This window comes from Leopardus geoffroyi, chromosome A2, assembly GCF_018350155.1.
Source record: "Leopardus geoffroyi isolate Oge1 chromosome A2, O.geoffroyi_Oge1_pat1.0, whole genome shotgun sequence".
In the NCBI taxonomy this organism is placed as follows: Eukaryota; Metazoa; Chordata; class Mammalia; order Carnivora; family Felidae; genus Leopardus; species Leopardus geoffroyi.
In genome coordinates this window covers 102,035,650-102,049,281 of record NC_059331.1, presented here as the reverse complement: position 1 = coordinate 102,049,281, position 13,632 = coordinate 102,035,650, and the positions used below count along the sequence as shown (strand labels likewise).

The 13,632-nt window shown below is 45.7% G+C and overlaps 1 long non-coding RNA gene across 2 annotated transcripts; it reads right to left on the bottom strand.

Moving 5' to 3' along the window:
- Positions 1 to 270: 270 nt before the first annotated feature.
- LOC123606476 lies at positions 271 to 13,496 on the bottom strand. Of its 2 annotated transcripts, XR_006716303.1 has the most exons (5): positions 13,161 to 13,496; positions 12,898 to 13,052; positions 8,687 to 10,518; positions 3,834 to 3,873; positions 271 to 570 (listed from the first exon to the last, which is right to left on the bottom strand). It is a non-coding gene; the product is annotated as an uncharacterized LOC123606476 (long non-coding RNA). The 2 variants fall into 2 exon arrangements; XR_006716302.1 differs by having other exon boundaries at positions 8,687 to 13,052.
- Positions 13,497 to 13,632: the final 136 nt, after the last annotated feature.

Genomic DNA, 13,632 nt, shown 5'->3' with positions numbered 1-13,632 from the left:
CACACTCCCCCTGGGATGCCCCTGTCCCCTTACCCCTGGCTGCCATCACACCCCTACCCGCCCCTCAGATCGCACTGCCTTCAAGCATAGCCCACAGTTTTCCTAGGAGGAACCACCCCTCATCTCCTGCCTGCCCTTCCCCCGTTTCATGATAAGCACACCCTTGGTGCTCTTCCTGGCCCCTGAGGCCTATTCGTAGGCATCTCCCTTTGGCCCAAGGTGTTGCAACCCCAGAGAAGGGGGTTCCTGTTTCCCCAAATCTTCTGTGTCTCCCTAGTAATAAGCACCCTGGAGTCACCTTGTGAGCACGGGATTAATGATTCCTGAGTGGAGCTGCCCTGTGTGGAACGTAGATTAAGGACTCGTTTCCTCCTGGGTCACGTGTGTTCGCAGCCGTGAGAGCCCCACAGCAACCGCAGTAAGGAGATGAAGCAGAGAAGCAGGAGGGTAGACTTGCTCCATCCAGGCTGGAGGCTCAGGGAAATAGCTTGCTGGGTACTGGGTGGGGGTGAAGGGGTGTGGGGTTCTTCTCAGTTGAATGGATCATTTTAGTTGCATTTTAAAGTTGATCTGTGGGTGAAGGGCAGAGGATGATTGTGGTAGTTGAACAGGCTTCGCTACAAGTGAAAGGACAGAATTGCACATGGAGGCATTTTCTCTCTGAATTTTCTTTACATTTTTGTTAAAAAAAAAAAAAAAAAAAAGATTCAATTCCCATTCCCATCTGCAATCCACTTGGCCAGGCCCTTGATCCCTCTTGATAGGCGTGTTTTGATCCTGGCTCGCACAAAGCCCCCTCGGCCACCTCTCTAGTTTAAGGAGAAGCAGCTGCTGGCTTATTCTCTTTTAAGCGGCCTGTGTGCCGCCCAGCCAGGGGGCTTCCTTGGGGGCCCACCTCGAGGCCCCTCGCCAGCCGCCTGTGGAAGGACTGTCTCTGGCGTGAAGAAGACAAAGGTGCCCCACCCCCTTCACGCCCTGTCTCACTTCTCCCTCATTTTCATTCCTTGTCTCCAGGCCAGTCTGAACCACAATTGCACTGGAACCCTCAGGGAAATTCAGAAAGCACCTGCTCCTTGAAAACTTTCCTGCAGTTTTAGGTGGTCTGCAAGTGCCCCTTCCCTTCTCTAGTTGCCCCAGCCAATATATAAAGAATATTCAAATGTAAGGGAGGGAGCCAGAAACATTTCTCTTTCCTCTTTTCTTTTTCTCCCAGCTGGCATGGGCTTTGGTGCACTTTATAGATTCCTTGCCTTCAAAATGTAATTTTAGAAATGTCAGGTTGATTTTGAGCTGTGTGAGAGTGAGAAAAGCATCCGTCAGCTTCAGAATTAGAAAGGCACCAACTTAGAACTTTTTGTTGGAGGCTTATGCCCAAGAAAACGTGGTCTGCTCAAAGTTGGCATCCCCAGGAGGCGTGAGTTGCCAGTGGGCATGTAGACCGGCTCACCATCGTGCTGTGGCAGGTGTTTCCATTGGGTGTAGGGCCAGGGCTGAGGCCCCCGAGGGACCATGTGAGGCTGCCTGGCCATTTGGGTCAAGATGCTTTCTGCCCATGCTTCACCTCCAGGAGCCCGCCAGCTGAGCTCCATGCTTCCCTTTCTCAGCTACCACTGCCGAGAGAGACCCCTCCTCAGGGGCCGACCCTGGCAGTGGCTAACAGTTGGCACTATTGATTTTCCCAGTATGTCAAAGTGCATCTGTCTTTGTGATCAACTGGTGTCCTCCAGACAGGCCATGGCAGTTAATCCTTTGATTCAGACCATCTCTAGTCCTCTGATTGGCACCACACACAGTGCAGTGATGCAGGTCTCTTCAGCTTTGTTGGAAAATAGACTTCATCTTGGAGCCAACTCCAGTGATTGGCATTGGCTGCCAAGAATTCTGCACTGAGAAGAATTCTGATAAATGAGTGATGTTTGTGATAAGTATGGGGCAGGGGTGGTGGCAACAGTGCTGTGTGTTTCCCAACACTGCATTAGACCATGTCTTTCATGGGGCTTTTGGAATTGACGAAGACAAGACGACGACTACTTACTACTACTCTCCTCCTCCTCCTCCTCCTCCTCCTCAAATTAAAAAAACAAAACAAAAAACAAAGATTCTGGAACTCCTAGAAAGGGGCATATATGGATGAGAAAAGCAGAAATCTCCAAAAAACCCCACATAATTACTGAACCCTAATCTAATTCATCTCAGACTTATTTAAACAACAACAAAAAAATGAGGGTGGATTTATTTGCTCAGGTAACTGAAAGGTCCAGGCACATGCTTCAGGCACAGCTGGATCTAGAGGTCAGGTAGTGTTCTCGGCAATTCCCCTGTCTTTAGCTCCCAGCTTTGATTCTGTGTTGCTTCATCCTAACAGACTTCTCATAAGGAGGAAACATGGCCACCAGTATCTCCAGCCAAAGTCTTGGAATTGAGCCTGCTTTGGATCCTATGCCCAGTCTCCAGTCAGCCACTGGGATCAAGGTGGGTGGGGATGGGAAATAGGCTATATCCCCAGCTTCTCATGTGCCTGTCCCTGGAGCCTGACTCTTAAGGACTGGGGATGGAGAAAGGATGGTTCCTCAAGGGAAGGCTGTGCTGCTAATACCAGAGGAATAGGGAATAGAGCCTGGGCAGGAAAACGCGGTGGTGATCCACTCCAGATTCCATCGGAATGACCTTGAGGACACAGGGGGTATGGAGCAAGGTGGCTGAAAGAACTGGAATGTTTTCCAGAAGTCCGTTGTGAGGCCACTGCCAGCCCTGGGACTAGAAGGCTTGGTGTTCTAGGCAGCCCAGTGAGGATGCCTATGTGTGGCTCTCCTATAGCTGACTTCCAGGAAGTCAGAAGGGACCACAGAGCTCTCTGCATCCAACCTGCTGATATCCAGATGAGAAAACCAAGGGACATATAAGAAAAACTATAATTTAGTGAGAAACCGGGATTAGAACCCACATTGTCTAACTGCTGGGCCAATGCTTCTTTTTCTTCAAGGTGCTTGCTAGAAACTTAGAACTGAAGAAAGGAATTCAAAGACACAGAATTCCTTTAAGAACCCCTATCTTTTCTCTCCTCCCAACTCTTTCTGTCTCTCTGTCTCTCCCCCCCTTTTTTTGGCCAATTATTTGACATCTTTGGGAGATGCACTTCCAGACAGTAGTGTAGGGCAGATGTTAAGAGTTTGGGTTCTGAAGCTGGAGAAATCTGTGGCCAAGCCTCCCAAGTTGAGGCTTCACCAGCTGTAACTACAAACCCCCTGCACTTGTTTCGTCATCGTCTGTAGTAGCATCACCTGCCTCGTGGAGTCATTACAAGGACTGAGTTGATGCCCCCAAAATGTAGCCCTGCACTTGCACACTGCAGCACACAGGGTAGCCACTATGTCACGGAAGTTCATTCGCTTGGTATAGGATGCTGAAGTAGGAGTGGGAAGCTGCTCTTTCCCCATGACCTTCCATGAGACTCTCCAAGCCCCATCTTCTGTTCCCATCACTTACTAATTTGCTCCTAAGTATCACGGGAATGGAGGAAGGTGTTAGGTAGGAAGGGACTAGAAAGTCTAATGAATAACTTGCCCCTGATTTTTCCATAAACTTGGATAGAATTCTGTGCGGAGACCAGGAGAAATGAAGTGGGTTCTCCTGCCAGTCAGAAAGGACATGCTGCAAAACTTGTCAAACTTAATGGTATTTTTTAAATGAACCATTACCTAGAGCACTGACCACCATCCCAAGAAATTGGGATGCGGAGCAACTAGAACTCTTACACACTGTTGAGGGGAAAGCAGAGTGGGACCACTTTGGAAAAGCTTGGCAGTTTAACATCAGGTTAAATACACACTTACCTACCATACAACCTGGCGATGCCACGCTTAGGAATTCACCCTAGAGAAGAAAAGATACATGTTCACACAAAAACCTCTATGTGAATGTTAGTAGCAGCTTTACTCATAATCTTCAAAAACTAGGAACTTAAATATCCTTCTCCTGGAGAATGAAGAACTGTGGTACATGCATCCAGGGAGATATTATTTAGCTGTGAACAGGAGGCAACTCTTGACCCATACAACAGGATGATTCATGTTGCTATCATGTACCCCTGATATGATGCAATGGACAGGGAACTTCATCTCTGTAGTATTCTTTCCAAAACTCATAACCTGGTCTAGTCATAAGAAAAATATCAAACAAACTCAAATTGAGTGACATTCTACAAAATGCCTGACCAGTGTAGCTCACAAGTGTCAAGGTCATGAAAAACAAGACCAAGAAACCACCACAGATGGGAGGAAATTAAGGAGACATGACGACCAAATGCCATTTGGGATCATGGAACAGAAAAAGACTATTAGTGGGAAAATGGATGAAATCCAAAAAAAGTCTATAGTTTCGTTGATAGTATTGTGCTAATGTTAATTTCCTAATTTTGACTACTATGTCAAAATACTCTAGCTATGTAAGATGTTAACATTAGCAGAAGCTGGGTGAGGAACTTTGTACTATCTTTGCAACTTTTCTGTCAATCTGTAAGTACTCCAAAATAAAAAGGTTTTCCGCTTTAAAGGCTACATACTGTGTGGTTCCATTTGTATGCCATTTTGGAAAACACAAACCTAAAAGGATGGGCCTTAGATCAGTAGTTGCCAAGGGCTGTGGTTGGGGGAGGGCTGGACTCCAAAGAGGCACGAGGAAATTGGAGGTGGGCGGGGGTGGATACTGGTTGGAGCTCTCCTACAAATTGTATTGGTGGCTACACTACCATATGCACTTACCCGAATCCCACGGAACCCTACACTAAACAGGATGAATTTTACATATGTAAATTAAGCCTCAATAAGTATGATTGTTCAAGAAGAGAAAGAAGAAATTGGAATCTGGATCTTGCACAAAGGGATGCTGTACTTTCCATGTGGTAGGAGAGCCCCTAAAATAACCAGGGAAGCAGAGAGACTCATTAGGTTTGCAGAGTTGGAAGTCTGATCAGCTGGAAGGTCCACAGAAGATCAACTCTATTCACAGTGGTGTCCTCCTGTGATGTCTCCCAGATCTGTCTGTGAGTAAGTCAGGACAGGACAGGCTATGCTTTGGCAACAATCACCAAGAAATCTCAGTGGCTTATAACCAGGAAGTTTTCTTCCTTCCTCACTCATGCTCTGTTTCTAATGTGGGTCAGTGGAGCTCTGCTCCACAAACCCCCAGGGACTTATGCTGATGAAGCGTCACCAGCATACAGCTGATCACATGCAATGTGTGAGCCTCTTGGTCACTATAGCAAGGAAAGGTAGAAATGGAGCATTGTCACACACTGGCTATGCTACGCTTCATCCAGAGAAAAACACACTTCTCTTCCTTCCAAAGCCCAGTGGCTAGAAATAGCCACGTACCTCACCGCAAGGGCCTAGGAGATGGCACAGTATGGACAGAATATTTCATGAGCACCACTACTTCTGCCTTAAGGCTCTTGGTCTTTAAAGGTGACTTTGGAAACTGGACAATACAATCTAATTTGTTCAAAAGAAAAAAAAAATATATGTGTATTAAAGAGGGTTTGTGTGTGTGTGTGTGTGTGTGTATTTTGTTTTCTTTTTGGTAGACTAAGGTCTTGTACTATTGGCAGTTCTGCCTTATGAGACATGAGAACAGTCCCACGTGAATGTACTGACAAGAGAGCAATCTTCAAACTGTCAGTCCCACTCATATCCCCCTGCCAAGCAGTCCCGGCTCCCATTCTGTGAGGAGGGACATGGTCTTAGCTAGTAAGTCACACTGTAAGCCCCAGGACCACCTGGTTGCAACTGACTAGCTCAGGAAACCCATGTGGTAGGCCTGGCAGAATAACTTTTCATCCAGAGAAGAGCAGAGTTTATGGGCTTCTCCCTCCTTTGATTCTGAACTAGGGATGATACGAAATGATTTGTCTATTACAAAAGTATAGATACTGAAATTAACAGGACCAATACACAGTTACTTATAAAGTGATGGGAGCCTCCTGAGTACCGAGGAACCGAGTGGTGGCCGCAGGGACAAAGTACAGATGAGGACACAGTGAAGGAGGGGGTTGCTGCTAGAAGCCAGACCCCTGCAGCAGTACAGGTTGCTTAGCCAGCTGTGAGCATCCCTGCTCTGATGCTGCTGATACTCATCTGGACTTTAATCAATTGCACCTCTTTGTACTGAAAATAGAACTTACGGCCTTAATATAATACCTATGTCCTGGCTTCCGATAATTAACTAGTAGGAAACGGACTGAGGGCTCCACTGTTCTCAACATGCCAAGATGTAGAGTTCACAAGCATCTGACCATACTCACTGAACCAGTGCTTCCCTGGAAGACACGACTGACTTCAGTTGAATTCTGAGGCTCCACAGGCTCTTGATCCATCTCTTCCTTTTCCCCTCTACTCCTATTGCCGGACACTCCTGTAGCACTTCAGGAGTCTGTCCGGGTGCAGTGAGACGCCCTTTTCCCACTTCTGGGACATACCCCCAGCAACAATCTCAGTGGTGGAACTACGGGCCTTCACAGCAGGGCGAGCAACGTTTTTATAATTTGCCCTAACAGAGAGCTGGTCAAAAGTGCTCAGGAAACCCCTCAACCCCGACAGGGGCCTGTATCCTGACCCTTCTGCCACCCAAGGAGGAGGCAATTGATTTTAGAAATGCCTCATCAGTAGAGGCCGGGCTTCTCTGGTGCTTCCTTTTTCAGCCACTTCCCAGGGAGCTCTTTTATTGATTTTGGTCTGAGGTGTCTCCTTGCTGGTATTTCTGGACCTGACCTGTGATGCCCCAAGGGTCTGTACCACATTTAGAGCATCGTCTGCTGGCCCCCTGTCCCCCGCACAAACAGAAGGCATTCTCAGGACACAGCACTTGACATATCAACAGCCTTGCTTCCATTATCTCCCTACAGTTCATTGCTATTCTGATGGCTGTGTTATAAACTCTTTCATCCCTATTATAAACTCTATTCTGGCCCAGGGATTTATGGACCTCTTAGCTTCAAGAGTTCTGTACATCCTCTGAGCTGTGTAGTTTTGTGTGTGTGAAAATGCACCTCTGTGGATTTCTTTTCCTGAGGAAATGGTTCAGAGCTTCCATAAATTCTCAAAGGGGTCGATGCACAATAAAAGTCAGAAACATGCTAATAAGAGGTTTCATGCTGATGGAGAGGGCACCGGTGTGACTGGAACTTCCTCTGAGCACTAGAAGCCTGCATCATCCACGTGTAAGTGGGCGGGAGGCTCCAACGGCCACCTTTCCCTGCAGGGAAGTCACCAGCATTCCGTACTCTTTCCTCTCTCCTTGCCCTTAATGGCTGAGTTGGCCATGCATGGGCCTCAGCAGTCAAACTGAGGGGTATTTTTATCCTGCCAATAGGAGCTGCCATCCCGGGTGAGCTGCAACTTTGACTCCAGCTGGAAAGGAAGAAGCTAGCAGGGAGAGAACAAATCCGGACAGCACACTGCCCCGAGCTCTTGCTACCTGCATTCTGCTACCCATCTGTTACCTGCCCTCACAACCAGCCCCAGGGAAAGCCTTGCTTCTTCATCCTGGGCTTCAGTGGCCAGCCTGTGGTGAGGGAAGCCCGGAGCCAAACAGGCTGGTTTTTCTGCCCTATAAACCAGGCCCGTGGTTAAAGACAAAGCACCTGGAAAAGACGGGAGTGGGCCCGGGCTGAAGCCTGAAGTGTCATGTCCTTCTGCCCTTGCCTTCTGGATGTGGGCAGGCGGGGAGAGCTGGGCAGCACACGGCAGCACAGGGAACAGGAAAGGCATGGAGGTCTGTCGGAGAACAAGGTCAGAGGCATACACGCGGGCTGCTTACATGGTAGCCAGGGTGGTGGGTGCCTGCCTGACCCACCTGCCGAAGGCGAGGAAAGATGCAGACGGCAGATTGTGAACAGCAGAGGAAGAAGTGGAGCCATGCAGTGAACATCCTTGAGGATGTTGGAGACAGGATTCGAGGCTTGTGGAACCAGGTTTATGGCTTTACAACCTTCGCATTTTCTGACCCTACATGGACTATTTTATCCATGGGGTGCTCTATGCCAGGCACTGTGCTATGTGCACACAAGTCCCTTTCACCCTCTTAATTATCCTACAGAGTAGGATTTTTTGGCATGTTGAGTTTATTTTTTGCATTACAATTCATACACCATAACATTTACCCTTTTAAGGTATATGACCCAGTGATTTTGGGCATGTAGGGCTTTGGGAGGTAATTAAGGTAAAATGAGGTCCTAAGGGTGCATGCGGCCTCATCCGATAGGATAGTGTCAGAAGAAGAGACAGAGGAAAAACCATGTCAAAGGCCATGACAAAGCGGCTGTCTCCAAACCAGAAAAGTCCTTCCTAGAAACCCAAATATTGCTAGACCTTGATCTAGGACTTTGAGCCTCCAGGAACTGTGAGAAATACATTTCTATCATTTAGGCCCTTCAGCCTAGGTTCTTTTGTTATGGCAAAAGCAGAAGAATAATCATTATCGCTATTTTACAAAGAAAGACTCCTAGATTCACAGGGTTGTCACTCATTCTTGTCTGATGGCCAGACCTGGACCATAGTCCCTTATGCCACACTGCCTCTGTCTTCTGACATGCGGGAGGGACATGGTTCTACCAGGTGTGGCCTGCCAGCTGACAGAAATGACAAATGGCAAAGGGCTGAGGCTCAGTTTGGTGAATGGGGGAGACACTTACCAAGAAGGAGAAATAAGCAAATGTCTGAATCCCCAAGTTGCTTCCTGCCCCACTGGATTATGCCAGCTACAAATTCAAAGACGAACAGGAGTCAAATTCTGCGCTGGTGATCCTCAAGCCAAGGTATCCACTGCAGCTTGTCCAGGGCTTTGATCCCCAGTCTTCTCTAATCCAAGTTCTGGTCAACATCCATCACATGCACCCCCTTCAGTCAAGCTCTGTAAAACTAGATTAAATATACCTCAATAAAGAATGTACTGAGAAATAGGAATCACATTCAAGAACAGTCTCTTGACCACTTTCAGGTTTCTATAGTTTGCGTGGGGCAGAAGGTCCTTTTCAATTTTCTAAGTGAGGCTTCCATTTTCAAGAAGTGTAAATGACAGGACAGATTTCTGGGCTTTCTGGTGCCCACTTCATAAATCCATCTCAACTGAGTATAGGGCTCTTAGTATGGGCCACACTCCAAGGAATGCTCTGTCCTCTGAACCACAACTCCAGACTTCCCTAAATGCCATTCTAGGCTTAAATAATTTAATCTTGTGTACCTGAGTATGATGGTGTTGGGACCTTTTTTTTTTTTAAATGGGAAAGTGAAAAGGGCATGAAACTGTACGTACATTTGGATAATTCCACTGAACCAGAGTTTGCTCTACCAAGCCTCTTCTCAAGCCACCTTGATTTTAAGAGATCTGCTCATTTCCGTTAAAACTAAATCTTTTCCTGCCATATCCTTCTTTCCTCCCTACATTTTCCCCCTCCCTTGATAACTGGAAATTAACATGCATTTTCTCTCAAAATATAACGTTTCTAAGAAAACTTAGAAAAACATAAATGCAAATGTTAAAGACAAATATCCACAACCCAAGCATAACCACTATTAATTTTTGTACATTCTTCATGTCTTTTTTTTTTTTTTAACTCACATATATATATATGTATTTTTACAAAACCAAGAGATCACTCTGGTTTGTGACCTGCTTTTTGCCACTTGGTGTAAGTGCTGCCAGGTTCTTGCTCAAAAAGGTATACTAACTTACTCTTCTAAGATCAGATATGAGAGTGACCATATCCCCACCACCCCCTTAGCACCGAATATCACCCTTCTTTTTCATCTTTGCCAATTTGAAGGCAACCAATTGTTGTTTTAATTTGCATGCTTTGATTACTTGTGAGGTTAAACATTTATTTTCATGTTGATCACTTCTCTTTAACTTTCACCTCGTCTTTCTGTTGGGGAATATGAAAAGCAGTCAGTTCAGTCATATCTGCTTTCTGCCACATACTGGATGATGGATGGTTGGTGAGAAGGCGGCATGAGCAGAAGGAAGAGGAATGCCAACAATTGCAGAAAGAAGATTAAGTTGCTTCCTTGACTTCTTTTATGAAACATTACAAAAGGAATGCATAATCATTGTCAGAAAAAAAAAAATCAGATATTTCAAAAGGACCTATGAATGTTGTGAAAGCTCGCCTCAGCACTCTCCCCCACTTCCCCACAGGCCCCATTTCCCAGGTGTAACCATCTTCTGTCCTTCCTACCCCTTGACTGTCTTCCAGCAGGACCTGCTGCAATGGTCATGGACTTAGGGGAGCTATCAGGAGAAAGGGTCAGGGTTCTCCATACAATAGCTCCCAGGGTGGTCACAGGAAAGGGAAGCAGGAGAGACCACACCAGGTTTTTGACTATAATCAAACAGTCAGATTGAGAGTGAGTTAAGATTACCTTGTTTGCCTTGATTTCAGTCCATATGAAAAATGGTAGGCTGTTTACTGCAGCACATGAGCGGGTGTCCTTTGTTAACTTCTGTCCCTGGAATATAACCCTTTTCCTTTACAAAGTGGAATAGAAAACCTGAGAAATGGTTTGCCCTTTCTGCATGAACCCTTCTCCCCATTTGGCAGGTCCTTATGGAGCCCTACATCCACCTTTTATCCCGCTTGCTTCCAGACAGTGGTTTGAAATAACATCCATTGCCTACGGGACCTTACCCAATTCTGGCTAAAGGAATGTCATCAAAGTCATGCTTAAAGCTGATGCCAAGAGTTGAGTAGAATTTATAGTGTGAAAGGGGACCCATTCCTTGTTATCAGAAAATCTTTTGTAGGAAAAGTGATCTAATTATTCAAATTCTTAGTGTTAAGAAAATGGCTGTTTTAAATGGGAGGGGCCGTCACCAAACTGATCTGGAACCTTTGAAAAAAATTTCCTCTTTTTTTGAAAGACACAAATGCCTGTGAAATGGAATAGGCCGTTTTAGAGCCAATGGGTCACCAGCCTCCTGTTAAGGATAGAAACTAAGACATTTGAGGTAGAAATATTTCTCATTTTCTTGAGATTTTGGGTTTTTTTTTCCAGCTTTGAAAACTGATCACCTATCCTGCCTCTTTTTGCATCATTTTCCACAGCAAACACTTTTCTGCGAGAGTCTAATTTCTCCCCCCAATTAGTTGTCATAGATAAGATGGTTTAATACTGGACAAGATAACTTTTAGGCACATACTGTAGACTTACCCTGTGGGTGGTTCAGGTAACAAAATTCTGTATGAGAAAGCTTTGTGTTCTACCTAGTCCCACAGAGCTTTCTTCAAGAAGTGTTCATTCCAAAAAGGCAAGCCTCATTTTCTGGACCCAGGGTGGGGGCAGGATGGCACAAGACCCTGGGTGATCTTGCTGGCAGTAATGGGTACGTGTTGGGGGGCGGGGGAGAGGCAGGCAGGGCAGCTCTTTATTGTATTAGCTGTATAATCCTATGTAACAAATTACCCCTAAACTCAGCACCTTGGAACAACAAACAGCTTGTCCCACATGGTTTCTGAGTGTGAGGAACCTAGGATTTAGCAGGTCCGGTTCAAGGTCCCTAATGAGGCAGCAGACAAGCTGTTGGCTGGGGCTGCAGTGATCCCAAGGCTCCACTGGGGCTGAAGGATCTGCTTCCAAGCTCACCCACATGGCTGTGGGCTGGGGAGCCTCAGCGTTAGCTGCCAGCCATAGCTACTTGCCATGTGGGTCTCTCTCAGCAAAGACTGCCTCGGTCTCCTCACAATAGAGCTTCTCCCATAGCAAGTGATCCAGGAGAGTGCACACCCAAGACAGAAGCCTGTCCTTTTACAGCCTAATCTCAGAAGTGACAGCCCATCACTGCTGGATTCCATTTCTAAGCAAGTCCAGCCCAAACTTCAAGGGGAGGAAAATGAAGCTCTACCTCTCAAAGAGGAGTATCAAAAGATTTATGGATATATTTTTAAAACAACCACGTGTATGATACAAGTTACCCAAACCCAGTTTGCTCTCTGGCCTATGTCAAAGGTTGGTACATTTTTTTCTGTAAAGGACCAGACAGTAAAATATTATCTTAGACACTGTGGGCCAGACTGTCTCCATTGCAACTACTTAACTCTGCCACTGTCCTGCAAAATAGCCATAGGCAATACATAAACAAATGAGTGTGGCTTTGTTCCGTAAATTTTATTCACAAAAATAGGCCTGCAGCACATCTGGCTATAGGCACTAGCTGGCCGACCCCTGGTCTACAGCTATAGGGGTTACTGGAAATCTAGCATACTAAATGATCTTGCTTCCCTGCCATCAGAATCCCATTTCAAAAGAAATTCATCCACAAGACATACGGTCTGATCTGCAGCTTGAAATTTAGGGAGATAAATAGGAAGACAGAGAGGCAAATGTGAGAGAGGTAGGTGGAGAAAACTTCAGAACACAGAACTGCAGTTGTCTTCAGGGAAAAAGGAAGAATTGGGATGTATTCTGATTTAGTACAACACGGGTCAAGACTTCTTCATTCCATTCAATCTGTGAAGCTGAGAGAAGACAGTAAGTCTGAGAGGAGATGCCCCCAAGACAACTGGAACTGTAACGCTAGGTTGTGACTCCAGGTGTGAATTAAGGGACCCATACAAAGCTCCTGAGTTCCAAAAAGCCCTGAGTTTACCAAAGGTATGTAGAGAGGGGAAAAAAGACTTGTGAGTTTCAAGCGGGGGTAGAAGGTAGGAGCTGCTGGGAACATGTAGGGATAATGGAACTTCAGAGATGGAAGGGGTGGGAGCAAACATTTATTTTGAAATATTCATGAATAAACTTCAAGTGATTATTTTTAGCTAGCATAAGGCTAAAACTTAGATCTAGACCTAATTCCCCTCTCTCCTTGTTCCTTAGGTTTGGGTTTTGTTTTTTTTTAATTTGCAATACTGACCTGTTTCTCAGGGCTGTTTATATTAAGCTTATATGATCAAGTCAAGCAGAGACGGAGCTGAGAATTTCACTTTCTCCTTCCCAGTCACCTGCAGTGGGACTTTTAACCTCGGATAGATCGTTTCCTGCCCAAGTTATGTATCATCTTCAAGAAAACTGTTGATAAACATCACCATTGAAAAGTTATATTTTACTTTTTCTTCAGCCCAAAACATAGCTAATTACACATTTTTAAGCTAAATTTAAAGGTAAAATCTTACCAACCTCTTTGAGGAGATCTGCTTCGGAAATGAAGAAGACTGCTGGCAAATTATTTCTCAAAGTAGTCTGTTTTGCTCTCAGGCCACCATGAGGCCTATCATGACCCTATCTGGATAACTGGGCATAACATCAACAACTCCTTTGTTCTGTTAAGGTTTTCTCCCTCTTATCCCAAATCTAAACCTAAATAAAAAGAGTAAACAATTTAAAATTTTTTGCTGCAGTTTTCTTTGTAAGAAACACACAACTTCCTTTGAGGTGATGTCAGTGGACTTAAAAAAAAAATGACTTTGGGGTACCCGCGTGGCTCAGTTGGTTAACTGTCCAACTTCAGCTCAGGTCACGATCTCGTGGTCTGTGAGTTCAAGCCCCGCATCGGGCTCTGTGCTGCCAGCTCAGAGCCTGGAACCTGCTTCAGATTCTTTGTCTCCCTCTCTCTCTGCCCTTCCCCCACTTGCTATCTCTCTGTCTCTCA